Source organism: Saimiri boliviensis, chromosome 6, assembly GCF_048565385.1.
Source record: "Saimiri boliviensis isolate mSaiBol1 chromosome 6, mSaiBol1.pri, whole genome shotgun sequence".
NCBI classification, from domain to species: Eukaryota; Metazoa; Chordata; class Mammalia; order Primates; family Cebidae; genus Saimiri; species Saimiri boliviensis.
The window spans coordinates 34,585,536-34,603,396 of NC_133454.1; the positions used below are offsets into that span (position 1 = coordinate 34,585,536).

A 17,861-nucleotide genomic window follows, 5' to 3' on the forward strand; every position below is an offset into this window, starting at 1 on the left:
ACTTCTTTTAATACCTAGTTGGAGACTTAGGGTTGTGTTCATATTGTTGAACCTCATTAAGTATTTCCAATTTTGTATTATTTTTCTTAGGGTTACCCAATTTATATAAGATTCAGCTGGAACAAAATTTGTATCATTATTCTATAATCATCAGAAATAATTATAGAAAAAAATTTATTCACTTTGTATCTTACTCTGTTTGAGCCTCCATTAAAAAAAAAAAAATCAATCAACTGAGTAGTTTATAAACAACAGAAATTTATTGCTCAGAGTTTCAAAGACTAGGAAGTCCAAGATCAAGGTACTGAAAGATTTGGTATCTGGTGAAGGCCCACTTTCTGGCTAATAGATGCTGACTTCTTGTGTCCTCACATGGTGGAAGGGGCGAGGTGTCTGTCTTGGTTCTCTTTTATAAAAGCACTAATCCCACCCATGAATGCTCTGCCCCAATGATCTCATTACCCCTTAAAGACCCACCTTCTAATAACATCATGTTATGGGTGAGGATATCCAAATATGTATTTTGAGAAACATAAACATTCAGACCATGCCAATGGGAAAGTTCAATTGTTAAATGTTTTAGAAAACCTACAAACCTTAAAAAAAAAAAAAAAAATTAAATGGCATAAAATGTAGATCTTGCTGTCAAATAAATCATAATCACATCCGAAAGATATTACATACATATCTAGATACATGGCCATAGGAGGAACACAGTCTTATTGCCCATTACTTTCTAATTTTGGATCTCAAAGATGATAAACAGAGTGTTTCCAAATTCTTCCTGGAAGAGTTGTAGCTAGAGATGAGCTTTGAAGAATCAGTAAGCTTTGGATAAAGGAAAAAGACCTTTCAGGAAATGAAAGTTAGTTAATCACCAGATTTCTACCTCAGTGCTCAGGTTGCTGTCCTCACTACCCAAAACATTGTTCTATTATTCGTCAAAACCTTTTAGATTTAATTATTTTAGAATCATTAAAAATGTTTCATCTCCCAGCTATTTGGGAATGCCTGAGGCAAGGAAGATATTTTGAGCGTCCGTTTATCATGTCAGCAATCCTAAAAATTTGGAGCAGTCTCAGAATTTGGCACAAAGCTTGTTATATTTTAGGCTAATCTATGAGAAAAGGCATTACTCTTGCATCCTGCAGTGAACTCTTTCATTCCTTATGAGCACCAGCATACTGAAGTGTGTGTGTGCATGTGCATTTGTGGGTGTGTGTGTGTCTTACATTTCTTCAATTCAGAAGATGTGCTCTGGCCTTTTGGCCTTTTGAATTTAGGCCAAATTCAAAAATCACACAAGATATAAACCATAGTAAACAGATTTCTACTAAGCATTCTATATGGAAATTATGGTTTTGTTGTGTAATAACTGATTAATAATTATGTTAATGGCATAAGGCCTTACACATTCATAATAAAATTACCACTTCTATACTTAATTATTAAAGCCATGAGTGCATCAAATCCTTTTTTATGGAATGGTTGACTTCATTCTTTAAAAAAGCATCCATATAAATTTGTCAGCAAGTAAAACACTTTTGATTATCTGCTGTATGTAATGCGGTAACCAGCCTCCATTTGAGGTAGCCACCAAGGATTTCCAGCTTTTACAATCTATAACACTGTGTAATCCAGTGCTTCTCAAAAGCAGGTGATTTCCCTCACCCCCAGAAACATTTGAAAATATTTAAGGATAATTTTAGTTGTCTCAATGTGGGGAAGGGGGTGTTACCCTATAGTCTCTTGAACTGCCTGCTCTGAGAAAAGCTAATTGCCATGTTGTGAAGACATTAGCTATCTAGGGAGGCCTATGTGATAAGGAACTGAAACCTCTTGCAAGACATGTGAGTAATCCACATTGGAGGCAGATCCTGCAGCCAGTCAAACCTTCATGTGGTTGCATCCCTAACCATCCTGACTGCAAACTCCGGAAATACCTTGAGCTAGAACTACCTAACCACACCATTTCTGAATTTTTGAATCATAGAAACTGCGAGATATTGTTTATTGATTTAAGCCACTAAGACCTGGGATAATTTTTATACAGAAATAGATGACAAATGCATAAATTAATTTATGTATATCTGTGTATGTATTGTGGTTATTAAAGCTAAGTACAGCTATCCCATAATCTGTTCAGAGGTAGCAAAATTTTAAAATCATTTCTATAAAAATATGGCTCACGACAAAGAAAAATGGTACCACCTTAGAATTTGTTGGCAACACAGAATCTCAGACAATATTTCAGAAGTGCTAAATCAGAATTTGGAAATTTAAAAAAATCTTCAGGTTATTTCAAAGTCCTTTATACTTTAAATGCTATCTTAAAAGGCAAGAAAAAGAACTAAAATAAAAAACCAGGCATTGCTACTTGGTTGAAATAGAAAATTAGGTCAGATGGATGAAGTAGTGCTTTATATTAATAATTTAGGTTATGCCTTTGTAGAACTTTTTATGCATTTTGCAAAGATAAATGAGTTAAACAGTTATTTTATAATAGTATTAGATTTGTTTGTGACTGAATTTTTCTATGTCTTCAAACCAAATATGTTACATTACTAATTGTTTCTTTACAAAGAAGCTTATATCATGGGTGGATATATGTTATATGTTTGTGTTCTCACTGTATAAGGGAATTAAGACTAGCTCCATTGAAGGAATAAAGGATTATTTCTCAAAACAGTGAGTTTTTTAAAATGCCAGTTAATGTCATCAACTTGGCAATTCTAGTCCCTAAGAGGTGTTGGTAATTTGGTTCTGAGGGACTGTATTAAGGAACAAAAAACTTCTCTTCAGGAGTTCATAAGGGGCGTGGTTTTAAAGGCAGGAATTTCCCAGGCCAGGCCTCCATCCATGCCCCCATCCTGAAATGTAAAGTTCTTTGTCTGACCTAACCCTCAAGGCAGCTAGGAATTCCAGGTGAAGTTCTTTGTTCACAAAGACAACTGAAAGCTCTGGGAGGAGAAGCTATGATTGTGGGCCAAGCAGCCAAACTAGTATTGGAGTCAAGGATTAATCACTCCACAGGAAGTTTGAAAGAACTCCTCTCATTGGAGAAGAACATGAATGGGGCGGGAATAACTTCGGGGTTAAAAACCTGATGCTCCTTAACTATATGGATGCCTCCCATGGATCCACTGCTATGGCAGCATGGGAGCTCTCTGTCCTTCTCTCTCCCTCTCTGACTAATAAATCGTTTCTCTGCTAAAGTCTGGGTCCACGAGTGCCTCCAGGGACCCTTCCCCATTTCTGGGGTAAGAGAGGTCAAGGACATGGGCACATAGGAAGGGGAAACTGGGAATGTCTTCAGGACGCCCAGCTCCCCTCCCCTCCGCCCACAGTTCTGTGCAGGTGATATCTTAAAAACTTGTGCCTAGTAACAAAATTGAAATTTCCTTTTATCTATAAGCAAAAATTACTGAGAAGTACTAAATTAAGAAATATGTTTTAAGTAAAACTCTATTTGTGTTTTTGAAATGGTTCCTTTTTCTGGTTCAAATATCTACCCTCTCCCGAACTCCTGCTGAAATTTAATTGCCACAACTTCATACTTAATATAAGTATTAAGAAGTAGTACCTTTTAGAGGTGATTAGGTCATGAGGGTTCTGGCCTCATGAATGGATTAATGCTGTTATCATGGGAGTAGATTTTTTTTTTTTTCAATAAACAGACTAGTTTTGCTCACTTTTCTCTCTCACCCTCTTTTTGTCCTTTTGCATGGATCAGTGCAAGAAGTCACTAGCCAGATGCCAGCCCCTCAACCTTGGATTCCCAGACTTCAGGACCGTAAGTCAATGCATTTCTGTTTGTTGTACAGTCTGTGGCATTTTGTTAGGGCAGCACAAAAAGACAGGTGCCTTTACTATTTTTTGATATCAACCATATCCTTTTTTTCTTGCATTTCTAAACGTAACCCATTCCTTTTATCATTCTGCCTTGCTAACTGATACTTTTTTACTTACCGTGCAAGGGTTTTTCTCCTCTACTATACCTCTAATGTTGGACTTTCCTGGGCTGTGCTGTCAGTTTTCTTCCCTGTACGATTTACCCTAAGTAGTTACCATTTATATGCTGATAATGCCCTGCTGTAAATCTCCAGTTTAGACCTCTCCTCCAGTTCCAGATAAATTTTGTCTACTTTCATCTATTTAAAAACCTCATCAATATCTGACATTAAACATAGTCAAAATGTAATTTTAAGTCCCTTTTCATCAACAAATATCTGTTGTTTCTCTAGTGTTCCACATCTCAGTGAACAGTAACATTATCTTAAGCCAGAAAGCCAGTTCACATATTTTCTTTTATTTTCCTCTGCTCAAATCCATATGTGTGCTGCAGTGAGGACTTACTGGTTCTGATTTGGAAATACATTTATAATCTATGTATATATTTTTATACTGGCTTACAACACTGTAATTACTCACCTGCACTAGCCTCATAAATGACCCGCTACTTGCACTAATGAAGGGTTACATGATGACCTTATGGAAACACATATAATATAGTATAATTTCATATCATATCATATAATGTAATATAATAAATGTCCCTCTTTGAATTCTTCGTGAGTGGCATCTCTTCACACTATAGTTGAATTCAAACCATATGGGATTAGCTACTTAACCTCATGTCAGCCTCTTTCTAGCTTTTTCCTCTGCTTCAAACTATGATATTGTTTCCTCACTAAATGAAATAATACGCACCTATCTTCTAAACAAATTATTTCTTGAACGGTGCAAACATATTATTCTACTTTGGTATTTATTTTCAAATACAAGACAATAATTGATCTCGTGAATTAAAAAGTACTTCATGTACAACTAAAAATATACATCATGCATAGTGAATATTATTGAGACTCCTATTTGTCAAGTCAAAGTGTTGTTTTTAACTGGAATGCTTAGTCCTCAGTGATTTATTTTAGGGAAAAAAATCATGTCAGTGTTATTTTGGAAATTCCTTTTTTGCCAAACTCAACATCTGTCTTTATTTGAAATCGTTAGCATAGTTCTTGGGTTGAGTTGAAGATCCCTAGTTCTGGATAGGCCATGTTCTCCCTTTTATGAGAAAGGCTTCCCAGGATGTATATGCCAACCTTCTCTCCATTAAACTTCCCAACTGTGTACATGGAGGGAAGATTAGTTCTGTGTCAGCAGGATGAAATGCCAGTAGTTGCTTATTCTCTAGGCCGCTGCCTAAAAATTATAAATGCTGTGGCTATGCTCCTTTTACCAAGTTTGTTATAAGGCTTCCATCAGTCTAAGCACAGACAATCTCATCCACTTCTTATAAGGGTACGATTTAGGAGGAGAAATATATCGCTAGAAGAAACTTTATTTCAACTGATATTTCTGAGTATTTTGAGGTAGAAATGTTGGATGGGACATGCCTCTGGCCATGTTTTGTGTTGTTTTTCACGTAAATTCAGTCATTGCTTTGGCCAAACTAGAAGAAAACTCAAGACTAATGTTTTTCAGTTTCCAATATACTTAGGAATAGTGAATGATTTTGACAAGGAGTCTAAAAGAACAAACTTTTAAAAAATGTCAGTAAGGCTAATAATGGAGAACTATAAAACATACTGTCTAAATTTCCTGTTGCTTCTTTAACATGCCACATAACTACTACCTCAATTTTACAGAGAACTTAGTTTAAAAAAAATGAAAATATTTCTTAAATCTAGGTTTCTAATTTTTCTTTTTGCAAAATAGCCACAGTTCTCTAAATCCATTTTGTGTTAAATTCTTTAGGCACTCTCTTATTATAACCAATAATTCATTATCATCATTATCATTATCACAAAACAGTCATTGAACAAGAAGAGTGTACTGGTTTCAGATGCCTTTTTAGTTATTTTAATCTTATTAGTATAATAATGTATAAATCATAAGTTTAAAAAATTACTCTCTATTGATATGAATGTTTAGTCTTTACACGATTCCTAGAAATTATGGTTTATAAAGTAACCAATTAAGCATTAAAATGAAAATTATCTCTGTACCACATCTCACAAATTCAAGCAATGTCCATGCTAGTTACAGTTTGATGTTGAGTCACTTGAAGGGGTGTGGCATGTACTTACTTATACTTTCAGCATTAGAACTTTTGACAATACCCAAGTTTATGTGAAGAGAGTAAAAAACTGAGGAAAGCAGACAATGGAAAAATTTAAACCAGGATGTGGTGGCTCATGCCTATAATCCCAGCACTTTGGGAGGTTGAGGTGGATCACCTGAGGTTAGGAGTTCGAGACCAGCCTGGCCAACATGATGAAACCCCATCTGTACTAAAATTACAAAAATTAGCTGGGCTTGGTGGCAGGTGACTGTAACCTCAGCTATTCAGGAGGCTGAGGCAAGAGAATCACTTGTACTGAGAAGGAAAGGTTGCAGTAAGCTGAGATCATGCCATTGCCCTCCAGCCTGGGCAACAAGAGAGAAACTCTGTCTAAAAAAATAATTAATAATCAGCAATAGAGTCCTGAAACCAAATATATTTTTCTAATAGCCACTTATTACTTTTTCTAATATAGTAATACTTTGTTTTAGAAGCTATCTCAGAACATATAGCTAACTACATATATGATGTCACTCAATTGATCTGTAATTAAATTCCGTAAGATTCAGTAACTCTAGGAAAAAAATAGTTTTGTGATACCCTGTTCTCTATCCAGTTATGAAGATTGGAGAATGTGGCTTTCTGCATACCAATTGCATATAATCTATTTTACATATAATAACTATTAGATAAGAGAAGAATATCTATTTCTGATTTTCAGGGCAACAAATTTGCTCTACATAGATTTGAGTTGAATGCTATGGAATACATTAAACAAATTAAGAGTGTAGCAGCTCCAGGAAAACCTATGAACTCTCAGGAATGGAGATTTCTGGTTTGGGAGTCTCAGAAGGCAAGTTAAGATGTGATGTTTGAGCTGCTCTCCAGCCTGCCCAGTCACGTTAGCATGTAGTTATAAAGACAGGCCAGAGTATTGGCAGAAGTGAAAGGGAGAGAAGTTTCCATATTTTTTGTCTGTTCATTTTCTCTACCTAAGGAGAGGGTCTGTCTCCTCACATACTTTCCAATGTCAAATGTTGCTAATTTAGATTCATTATTTATGCTTTTTTTTTTTTTTTTTTTTTGAGACGGAGTTTCGCTCTTGTTACCCAGGCTGGAGTGCAATGGCGCGATCTCAGCTCACCGCAACCTCCGCCTCCTGGGTTCAGGGAATTCTCCTGCCTCAGCCTCCGGAGTAGCTGGGATTACAGACATGCACCACCATGCCCAGCTACTTTTTGTATTTTTTTGTAGAGATGGGGTTTCACCATGTTGACCAGGATGGTCTCGATCTGTTGACCTCGTGATCCACCCGCCTCGGCCTCCCAAAGTGCTGGGATTACAGGCTTGAGCCACCGTGCCCGGCCCATTATTTATGCTTTTAAATTTTCCCTCAGTGAATTCTTTTAACCTTTACTCTGTACACTTTAAGCTTTTTATCAGATTTTATATGGAGATCAGTAGCATCACACCACCTCCCGGCAAAACATTTCAAATGTTATATAATAGAAACAGAATTAAATTGAAGGCAGCTAGGTTCTTTACAGGATCTTTGAGCTAAGAATTCAGAGTTGGTGTATGGACTGAAAACTACAAATGGGCAGAATAAAAGCCATAACCATTGTTTATTTTTACCCTGTGATTTGCCAGCCTTTCTCAGTTCCCTGTCTAGTCCCTGTTGTAAGACATGTCCTAATTTTTGATTACTGAAGTGTCTATGACAAGTATAGAAACAAGTAGAGTTACTTCCATTATTTTTTAGCACTGGCTTTTCCTTCAAGGAGCTTACAACTAATCCAGTGGTGGAGATACTTGACAAGGTTGTATGGTAACACAAATCCAACTCTGGAGTAAAAAATGATTTCTTGTATGAGGTGGCATAATTAGAAGTTTTGAAAGAAGATAAGGCTAAAATTAAAGAGAAGTTTATTCTAGGCACAGGACTCACAAGGCAGGAGGATATATAATGAATGAAATATTTTAGGAAGAAATGTAGGGTGGTAAATGGAACTTTTTAGAGAGAAAAGTGGGGATAAATATATTAAAGGGCACTATGTATTATGCTAATAGGTTTGAATATTGTTTTGAATATTGGGAGGAGACTTGGGAGAATGTTAGGCAAAGATGAATATATCAAATGTGGAATTCACAAAATTTTCCTAGGATTAAAGTAGAAGGTGTACTGCAAGTGAGCAAAAGGTAAGAATAGCAAGAGTGAAACCAGTTATTCATATTCATGGACATTGAAGCTTAGATTTGACAGATAGTAAGGGCTGTTCCTTTTCAATGTCATAAAAGGTTCTTCTTGAAATGGCTTTCCCATTTCCCAAAATGTCGCCCAGAATGTTTCTTCGTTGTGTCTGATCTAAGTCCAAATTTGTGAATTGCCTCCCAGGAAAATTAGGATTATTTTATATTTGAATTACCGTGTAAAGTACCTGTAGAAACATTTTCCCTGCTAAATTATTTCAGCCTAGATTTACTGACCACCTGTGTAGGCAAGATTGTATTAATAGATTTGTAGTAAAAAAAAAAAAATCATAAGCCATGACAGGATGAAATGCTTGTTTGCACTTGTAAGCCTTAAAATATAAGAAAGAGATGTGAGGCACATAGAAAACATGTTTCACATGTATGGAACAGATTTAAGAAGAAAATTCAGAAGAGAAGTGATCTCTATCAAGGAATCCATCCTAGATGCTCTGTTTTAACATGACTTAAAAAGTAAACCAGATACAAAGAAGCGAAGAAAATCAAGTGTTCTGTAAACAGACAGAAACAAAAAATGTGCAGGGGAAAACAAAGTACTGGTAGAAAAATTAATTGATTAGGTATACAGTTGTGATGCCTCACAACTCATTTCCTTCTGAAAAACTACACAAAGATCTATGTGTACTACTGTATATGCAATGATACACTAGTAAGGTCAAATTCAAGTTTTGCAAAAGCATGTGGGAGTGACCATTTAAAAAAATGCTATCACCAGGCATAGTGGCTCATGCCTGCAATCTCAGCACTTTGGGAGCCCGAGAGGAGTGGAACATGAGGTCAGGAGATCATGACCAACCTGGCTACCTTGGTGAAACCCCATCTCTACTAAAAATACAAAAATTAGCTGGGTGTGGTGGCGTGTGCCTGTAGTCTCAGCTACTTGGGAGGCTGGGGCAGGAGAATTGGTTGCACCTGGGAGGTGGAGGTTGCAGTGAGCTGAGATTGGGCCACCACATTCCAGCCTGGGTGACAGAGTGAGACTCCATCTCAATAAACAAACATAAATAAATGAAGCTAAGAACATCTTTTTGTTCCATAAATTTCTGATGGAATCTTTTTTTTTTTTAATTAGCATTTTCCCTCTAGCCAAGACAGTACCTACACAGTAGTAAAAACACTTAATGAAGGATGAGAAGAAAGTACTAGCTAAACCACTGTATGTCTGTCTAGGCTTCTACAGTAGTGAGTTATTCCACTGTCCTAAACAAAACAGCATCACTATGTCAATAGCTTTAGTCTGTAAATTTATGCATTTATACACTTTCACAAATATCCCTATTTTGGGTTAGGAAATGAGCACTTCAGGGTCATCTAGAGGACACAGTGTTCCTTAACTCCAGCTATACAGGTTAATATGTAAGATAGAAGACAGAAAGAAATATGGTGATTATTTTGACTTCCTTGCCAAAGGATATTTAAGCCCAAGGGAGAAAGAAATTGGGATTTCACTATGTTGTTTATATATCATTTAAATTCTTCTCAGGAAAAAAATGCATTAAGAAACCAATTTCTTTGCATCTCATTCATGTTTAAATACTCTGCCAACCATTTACCTCATATTTCATTTAAGGTGAAGTTGAATATCTAAAAGAAAATCACTTCAGCATGGGTTTGATGCGAATTAACATCATTTTGTTTCCTTCCTTTTTTCCTTTAGCTAAAATGATCAGAGGTACTAGGTGCATACCAAGTCAGTCATATACAAAAACATCCTTTGTTTTTGAACAACAATTTACTCTAGCTTTAAAAAAGAACATACTGTTAATAGGCTTTGCCAGTACTGCTTCAGATGTCATTAGGTTTACATGGGTAATGGCAACATGGATAATGGCAAAGTATATTTGGATTAAAATAGCAAATCGAGTGTGTATCATTATTTCTCTACATCCATGTTTCTAACTTAATTTTTTTCCTTTACTGTAACAACAAATTGACAATGCATTAATTTAAATGTTCAATTTAAAAACCAGCCTTGGAGTTAATGCACTTACATTGGTAAAAGCATAGATAACAGCAGGCTAAAAGCTTTGTGTAAATTGAAAAGCTATCAACCCAATTTAAATAATTTTGGTTCTACCATGATTTGTCTTCCTTATTCTAAAAAAAGACTTACCTGCTTTAAGTGTTGCAGATTTAGAAAGTATAATGGTTCTCTTATGATGTTATGGAGAAGGCTTGGAGAGGTTCCCAAAATTTGTTAGCCATAAGTTTAATATCCCCCAAAAGAAAATATGTCTATATTCTTTTTGAATCAGAGATTCAAGTTATGCTTTAACAGTTTTAGATGATTATTTTTATAGGAAATTTCAAATATGATAATTTATGTTGTTAAGAGATTTATGAAAAATATATAATATGCAAATATATGTGATAAGTAAACTTATAATAAGAACAAAGCCTTTTATATAAATGATATATTCTTAGTAGAACACAAAGTGTGGAAACTCCTTAGTTATAGGTGTATTTTTTAAATCAAAACAATGAGAGGGAAATCCATTGGTAAAAATCACTTAACCTGATATGACTTCTTTCACACTTCAACTCAAGCTCCTATTAAATAGGTACTCTAAAATATGATACCTACTACACATCACTAAAGTAGTTCATTATGGTCCCCCCAGCTTCCATAGTCCTGAGAACACAGACCGTTCTTTTGTTATATTAAAATAAATAAATACTAACAAGAGAGTCAAGCTAATTTAGAGATACATTATAGCCGTTTAATTTGAACCTTAAAGATTGCTTAAAATCTCTCCCAATATAGAAGAAGTTAGGCTTTCTGGCTTTGGGATCACTGTTCTTTTCACTCCTTATAGAATTAGCATTTCTTTTTTCTTTCTTTTGTGTCTCTGTCTTAACTGTTTTGACTGTATACCCGCTCTATTTCCCGTACACATTCTTTACCTCAAACACTTAAACGATTTTATTACCCCTTCCTATGAAAATGTACTCTTAGGAAAAGAGTACATATCCTTTATTTCTATAAAAATACCACATCCTAGTTTTTCTTCTGAAATAATTCCTTAAGAGAAAAATTAAAGAAGAGTTCTGATTACCAGTAAGATAGAATAAGTAGCTGAAGATTTTGTAAAAGTAAAAATAGGTGGATTGACAATGAAGACCAGAAATCAATGTGTCACTAAACTGACACGGTGTTTCTTCACCCCTCTCCCCTCTACTATACTCTGGGCAGAAGCACCTGGAAATGGACAGTAGGGTGCAGATAGGGCACTAAGAGAAGCCCTCTAGTTTTGGCTTGAAGAGCAGAAAAGAAAACTTCCATTCTAAGGGAGAATAAAGACTCTCTTTTATCCCCACATACTTTTTTTTTCCTTCTGTTCTCTCACTCTAGCTCCAAAGCAATCTTGTGGAAAAAGTAGCAATGACTTGGATGTCTCTGTCTCTAAATTTCTTCATCTTGTAAGGATGACAGTCACATTGGATAGGCATACACTAATAACCTCATTTTAACTTAATTACTTCTTTAAAGGCCCCATGATTAAGAGGAGTCCCATTCTAAGATACTGGAAGTTAGGACTTCAACATATGAATTTTCTGGCAGCATAATTCAGCCTATGACAATCATAAATTGCTAGATGTAATTTAAGATAAATAGATAATCTGTATAGTACAATAACTATAAAAGAAATGAAGTTTGTAATTAAACATCTGAATAAATAAATCTCAAGGCCCAGATAATATATATGATGGATTTTATTAAAGATTCGAAAAAGAAAAACAATTTAATACAGTCTCTTCTGGGAATTATTAATAGAAACAGAGGGACTACTTTATAACTAGAACTGTAAGGTCAGGATTAGCCTAATATTAAAATTAGAAAATACAACCAAAAAAAGATAGGTAAAGATCAGACTTCCTATTAAACACAGATGTTAAAATCCTGAACAAACATATTTGCAAATTATATCCAGCAATATACATACAAATAATAATGTTCCACCACCAAATATGTTTTGGTCGAACAGTGTAAGACTACTTTTATAATAGAAAAAGCAATCAATATAATCTACCATATCAACAGTCTAAAGATAAAAATCTTCACAATCTTAACAATTAATAAAAAAGAGAAAATTGACATAATTAAATATTCATTCCTGGTTAAAAATAAAAAACCTCTTAGGAAACTAGCAAACTAGGTAAATTCCTGAAGCTGGCAATAGGCATCTAATAAACAAACAAAAACTATAGGTAAGACTATACTTAATGGTGAGAGAGCATGAATGCTTTGTCTCTAAGATCTGGAACAAGGCAAAGATACCCACACTATCCACTATTATTCAACATCATAATGGAAATCCTAGTAATGAAATAAGTCAAGAAAAATGAATAAAACATACAGATTGCAAAGGAAGAATTAAACTTCTACCTATTTATAGACAAGATTGTCTGCTTAGAACACTTCACAGAATCTATAGAGAAGCTCCTAGAAGTAATACGTAATTTTACCAACGTTGCAGGATATAAAGTTATCCCCCAAATTAAATTTTTATATACTAACAATAAACTGTTATAATCAAATAAAAAAATTACCATTTAAAATTGTTTCAAAATTAGAACACATAGCTATAAAGCTAGTTAAACAGGATCTGTGTCTGAAAACTGCCAAACACTGACTTAGAAAACTGAAAGATCTAAATAATTAGAGATATACTCTTTTTATGGAATTATACCCCCGAAATATTAACCAAACCAATTATCCCCTAGTGTGATATGTAGAATTCATATAATTCTTATCAAAATTCTACAGTAAATATTTTAGATGTGGACAATCTTACTCTAAAATTTATATAAAAAGGCAAAGGAACTAAAATATCTCAAAGCTTTTTTAAAGAACAAGTAAATGGAACTACTCTCAGATTTTAAGACTTACCATTAAGCTTCAATAATTGAGTTAGGGTGGTTTTGGCAAAATGCTATACTCATAGATCAATGGAACATAATAGAGAGTTCAGAAATAGACTAGTAGAAATATGGTCAATTTATTTTTGAAAAATTTGCAGAAGCATCGATGTAGACATAATTTTTTTAGGAAATTAGGATGTAGTAATTGGACATTCTTGTACAAATAAAAGTACCATGACCTAGAAATTGTTAACCAATGTATTTTTATATGAATATTAACCAAAATGGCTAGTATTTCTAAATATAACCTATAAATCTGTAAAACTTTTAGAAGAGAATCTTTGTGACCTAGTGTTAGGCAAATAATTTTTAAACACTATTCCTAAAGTAAAATCTATTAAAGAATAGAAAAAAATTGAACATCAGAAAAATTAAGAACATTTGTTCCTTTAAAGACACATTAAACTTATGAAAAGATAACCCATGGCATGTGATAAAATGTCGGCAAATCACATCTGCAACAAAATTATTTTATCCCAAGTCTGTAAATAATTCTGAAACCTCAACTGTTAGAAAACAACTAATTTCAAAAAAGACACAGGGCTTGGACACTCCACCAAAGCAGATACAAGGTTGGCACATAAGCACATGAAAAGATATTAAAATAGCCTTTAAAAGTACAAATTGAAAGCTTGATGAGATATCACTACATATTTATTAGATGGGCTAAAATATAAAATGCTGGCAATACAAAGTGCTAGCTATATGAAGATATGCGAACTCTTACAAATTCCTTGTGCAAAAACAAAATGTTATTCACGCTAGAAAACAGTCTTACAATTTCTAATAAAGATAACCATACATTATGTGTCCTAGTAATCCCACTCCTAAGTATTTACCCTAGAGAAACACAAATTTATATTTACACAAAATCCTACAGCAATGTTTGTTGTAGCTCTATTCATAATCCCTACAACTGGAAGCAGTAATATCTTCAACAGATAAGGGAACTCAACAAATTATGCTATATCCATATAATGGAGTGCTACTCAGTAATTGAAAGAAACACACTATTGATACATACAGTAACTTAACTTGAACTGTAAAGGTTGTCTGCTGAATGAAAGAAGCCAGTCTCAAACGATTGCATTTCATATGATTTTATTGCTAAAGCAGTCTTGAAAGAACAAAATGATCTGATAGAGCACAGGTCAGCAGATGTCCGAAGGTTATGGAAATGTGTACTGAAAATGAGATAGCATGAGGGAGCTTTGGGATGATTGAACTCCTCAATTCTGATTGTAGTGGTCATTACACAAATCTTTATGTGTTAAAATACATCAAGCTGAATCATCAAGCAGTATCCATTTTACTGTATGTAACTTAAAAATATGGGAAAAATTTGATTTAGAGCATCACATTCCAAAATAGTAAAACGTAACTTAGATATGTTAAATTAATGCAATTTTCCAGGCCAAAATGTAACATACCAAGTCATTAATAAAAATTAAGTTAATGTGAGTTGTTCAAAAAAGATTGGCATTAAATAAAAAAGGTCCCAAGGTTTTGAATTGAATGCATACAGTAATGATAATTATAGATTGTTAAGCTTGATATTAATGCTCCATGTAATTTGAGGAGCAAAATTAAAGAGAAACCTGATTACAAATTATTACAAAATGCATTATCAGTGGATGATTTTATTTAGTTTAAATACATGTCACACCAGAATATTTTTAATTTATTTTTTGATCAGATTTCTAGGCTAGTAGATCTGAGAAATGTAGTAGATAAAGTATGTATGTTTAATGTTCATTAATAGAAGTGACTGTGAGAAATCTACAGTATTCTATTAGTACAGGAATTCCTGGATTATAAAATCCTGTCTCAACACCACATTTCGACAGAAAAATAATACCAAGTGTGAATTTAAAGTAATGACTTTAGAAAGCTATCAACTAATTAAAAAACCTGATAGCAATAAGCAATTCAAGTATTGTCAGAAGCAAATTTGCTACCAGATGTAAAGTGTATAGTTCGGCATATGAGTATTGTATTGCTGAATGCTTTGTTCATATGCTGAAATCCTAATCCCTGATGTGATCTCATTAGGAGTTGGGGCCATTTGGAAGGTGATTAGGCCATGAGGAAGAAACCTTCATGAATAGGATTAGTTCCCTTATAAAATAGATCCCAGGGAGCTTGTTTACCCCATCCACCATGTGAATACACAGCAGGAAGTTGTCATTTATGAACCAGAAAATGATTCTCAACAGGCGCCAAATCTTCTGGTGCCTTCATCTTGGACTTTTTAGACTTCATAACTGTGAGAAATACATTTCTGTTGTTTATAAGTTTCCCAGTTTATGATATTTTGTTGTAGCAACATTTTGAGAAATGTTTAATGAGTTGCTGTAGGTTATGCTTGATTTACAAGTTGGACTAAAGCCTGATTTCAATGTGCTTTCTGTTAAGGCCTGCTTACATATAATGATGATTAAAAAAACAGGTATATTTAAACCAGAAGGTGGAAATACGATTCATAGGGAGAGTCGGGCACATAAAAGCTGTTTTAAGATATTTGCAGAAACTAAACATTTAAAAAAAGATTTAGTCAGATGAGTACTGATTCATTCAAAGAATGATATTAAGTACCTTCAGGTACTAGACTTGTGGGAGACTTTAGGAACTAGGAATGAAATAATAAATAAGGCAGCTGCCATTTCCCAAGGTGCAGAAATAGGAAATAAAAATTAATGTTTCTGGAAGAGTTTTTTTAGTTGATATTAAGGTTTACCTCTAAAAAATTGATTACACAACAATAAATATTTACCTTTTAAAGTTACTAAATTACCTATATGATCTACTAGAAATTTAAGTTCAAAGGAAATAACATATAGTCTTGCTCATTCCTTTTGAAGATGAGAAAAAAATCGTGTTGTGCAGTTTTAAAACGATGCTGTCTGTGAAAGAGTGATCACACAAGTTTCAATCCAGCTAGAATAAAACTTCAAGTATTTTCTTTCATATGTATTAATAATTTCAGCACATACTTCTAAGGGACTTATGTCTGTTAAACTTAGTTAAATACTATGGAGATGATACCAATGACTTAAATAAATTGAAACATTTAATATAAGTTAACTGGCATAGCCTTTAACAGAACAAAAAGTTTTCAATAGTCATGTGCCCTTTCAGTCAAGGAGAGACCACATATAAAATGGTGGTCCCCTAAAATTATAATATTGCATTTTTAATAGACCTTTGCTGCTTAGATGTGTTTAGATACGCAGATACTTACCATTGTGTCATAATTCCCTACATATTCCGGACAGTAAGATACTGTGTATGTCTGTGGCCTATGGGATATATAGGCTATGCAATATGGCCTAGGTTTGTAGTAGGTAATACCCTCTGGGCTTGTGTAAGTATGCTCTGTGATGTCTACAAAATGACAACACCACCTAATGACACATTTCTCAGAATTTATCCCCATTGCCAAAGATCACATGACTGCATATTGAACTGGCTATTACCATTGTTATTATTTATTTTCAGAAACTGAGAGGCAAACCTAATAATAAAACCACTACAACTAAATATACAGAAATCCTGTATTATCTTTGAATTTTTGTAATATACTGAGGTAATAAAAAGTATGAGATTATGAGTTCAAATGATCAATATATTGACAACTTGGAATTAAAATAATTAATTAAAGTAATACTGGTCTTCAAAAAAACACCTTTTTCAAAAGTATGAAGGCTCCTGAAATAGATAAAAAATAAGTATTTGCATAATTTGAAGAAGTATATTGATTTATTACATTTCTGGAGCATTCCTGGAACCTTCCCAGGAGTCTATTTAATGACACCAATTGCTTCTCCTCTCCGTCAAGGCACACTCCATAAACTGCGTGGATTAATATGTTTGCTCAAGGTCTAAATATCTAAAGTTAAGCTTAAATTTTGCTATTATTCATATAGCTCTAAGGCTGCTTGAAGTTAACTGTGATAAACTGTCCATTTTAGTGAATAATCTGAACAGTATTCTCAGCAGTATTGGGTGCAAATTTATTCAAATTGACACTAAGGAAGTCATAGATCTCTGATTTGAAACACACTATAGTATTTTTTTGTGTGCCAAGAAAGTTAAAGAAGATAAAGATTTGTCTAGCAAGCCAGCATGAATGCAAAAATCAACAGCAAAGCAGCAATTTATGAGCTGTGCTTGCATGATGTAGGATGGGTATATCTAAATTTTCAGAAGACTGGTTTCTTGTAATGGATTTGAAGTAATCTGAGAGTCTATGGCCCATAAAAGGAAATGAAACGAGGAGAAAAACTTTGAGGAGACAAACAGAAAAAGCAGTATAATATGAAATGAAATAAGGAAAACTGACAGAAATGACTTGAGAAGAGCAACATTGTCAATGCTGACACATGAATTATCTCAATAATCACTGCAGCCCTTGGAGTAGGTTTTCTATTATCTCCATTTTATAGAGGAAGTGAGGAAGCTACTTAAGAAGTAATTTGCTCAAGTTGCAGATTTAGCAAATTATAGACATAGAGTTTAAGCCAGTCATGTTTCTGGATTAAAAATCATTTGATGAAAAAACATCATGTCACCCCCTTTATTATAGGTTAATTGGACAGCCAGC

General features: G+C 34.0%; 1 long non-coding RNA gene across 1 annotated transcript in view; it reads left to right on the forward strand.

Moving 5' to 3' along the window:
- LOC141584740 (uncharacterized) overlaps nucleotides 1-17,861 on the forward strand; it is a 179,514-nt gene that overhangs the window by 68,960 nt on the left and 92,693 nt on the right. The window contains exon 3 of the long non-coding RNA XR_012517943.1: nucleotides 3,734-3,793. This is a non-coding gene — a long non-coding RNA (uncharacterized LOC141584740). The remainder of the gene's footprint in view (nucleotides 1-3,733; nucleotides 3,794-17,861) is intronic.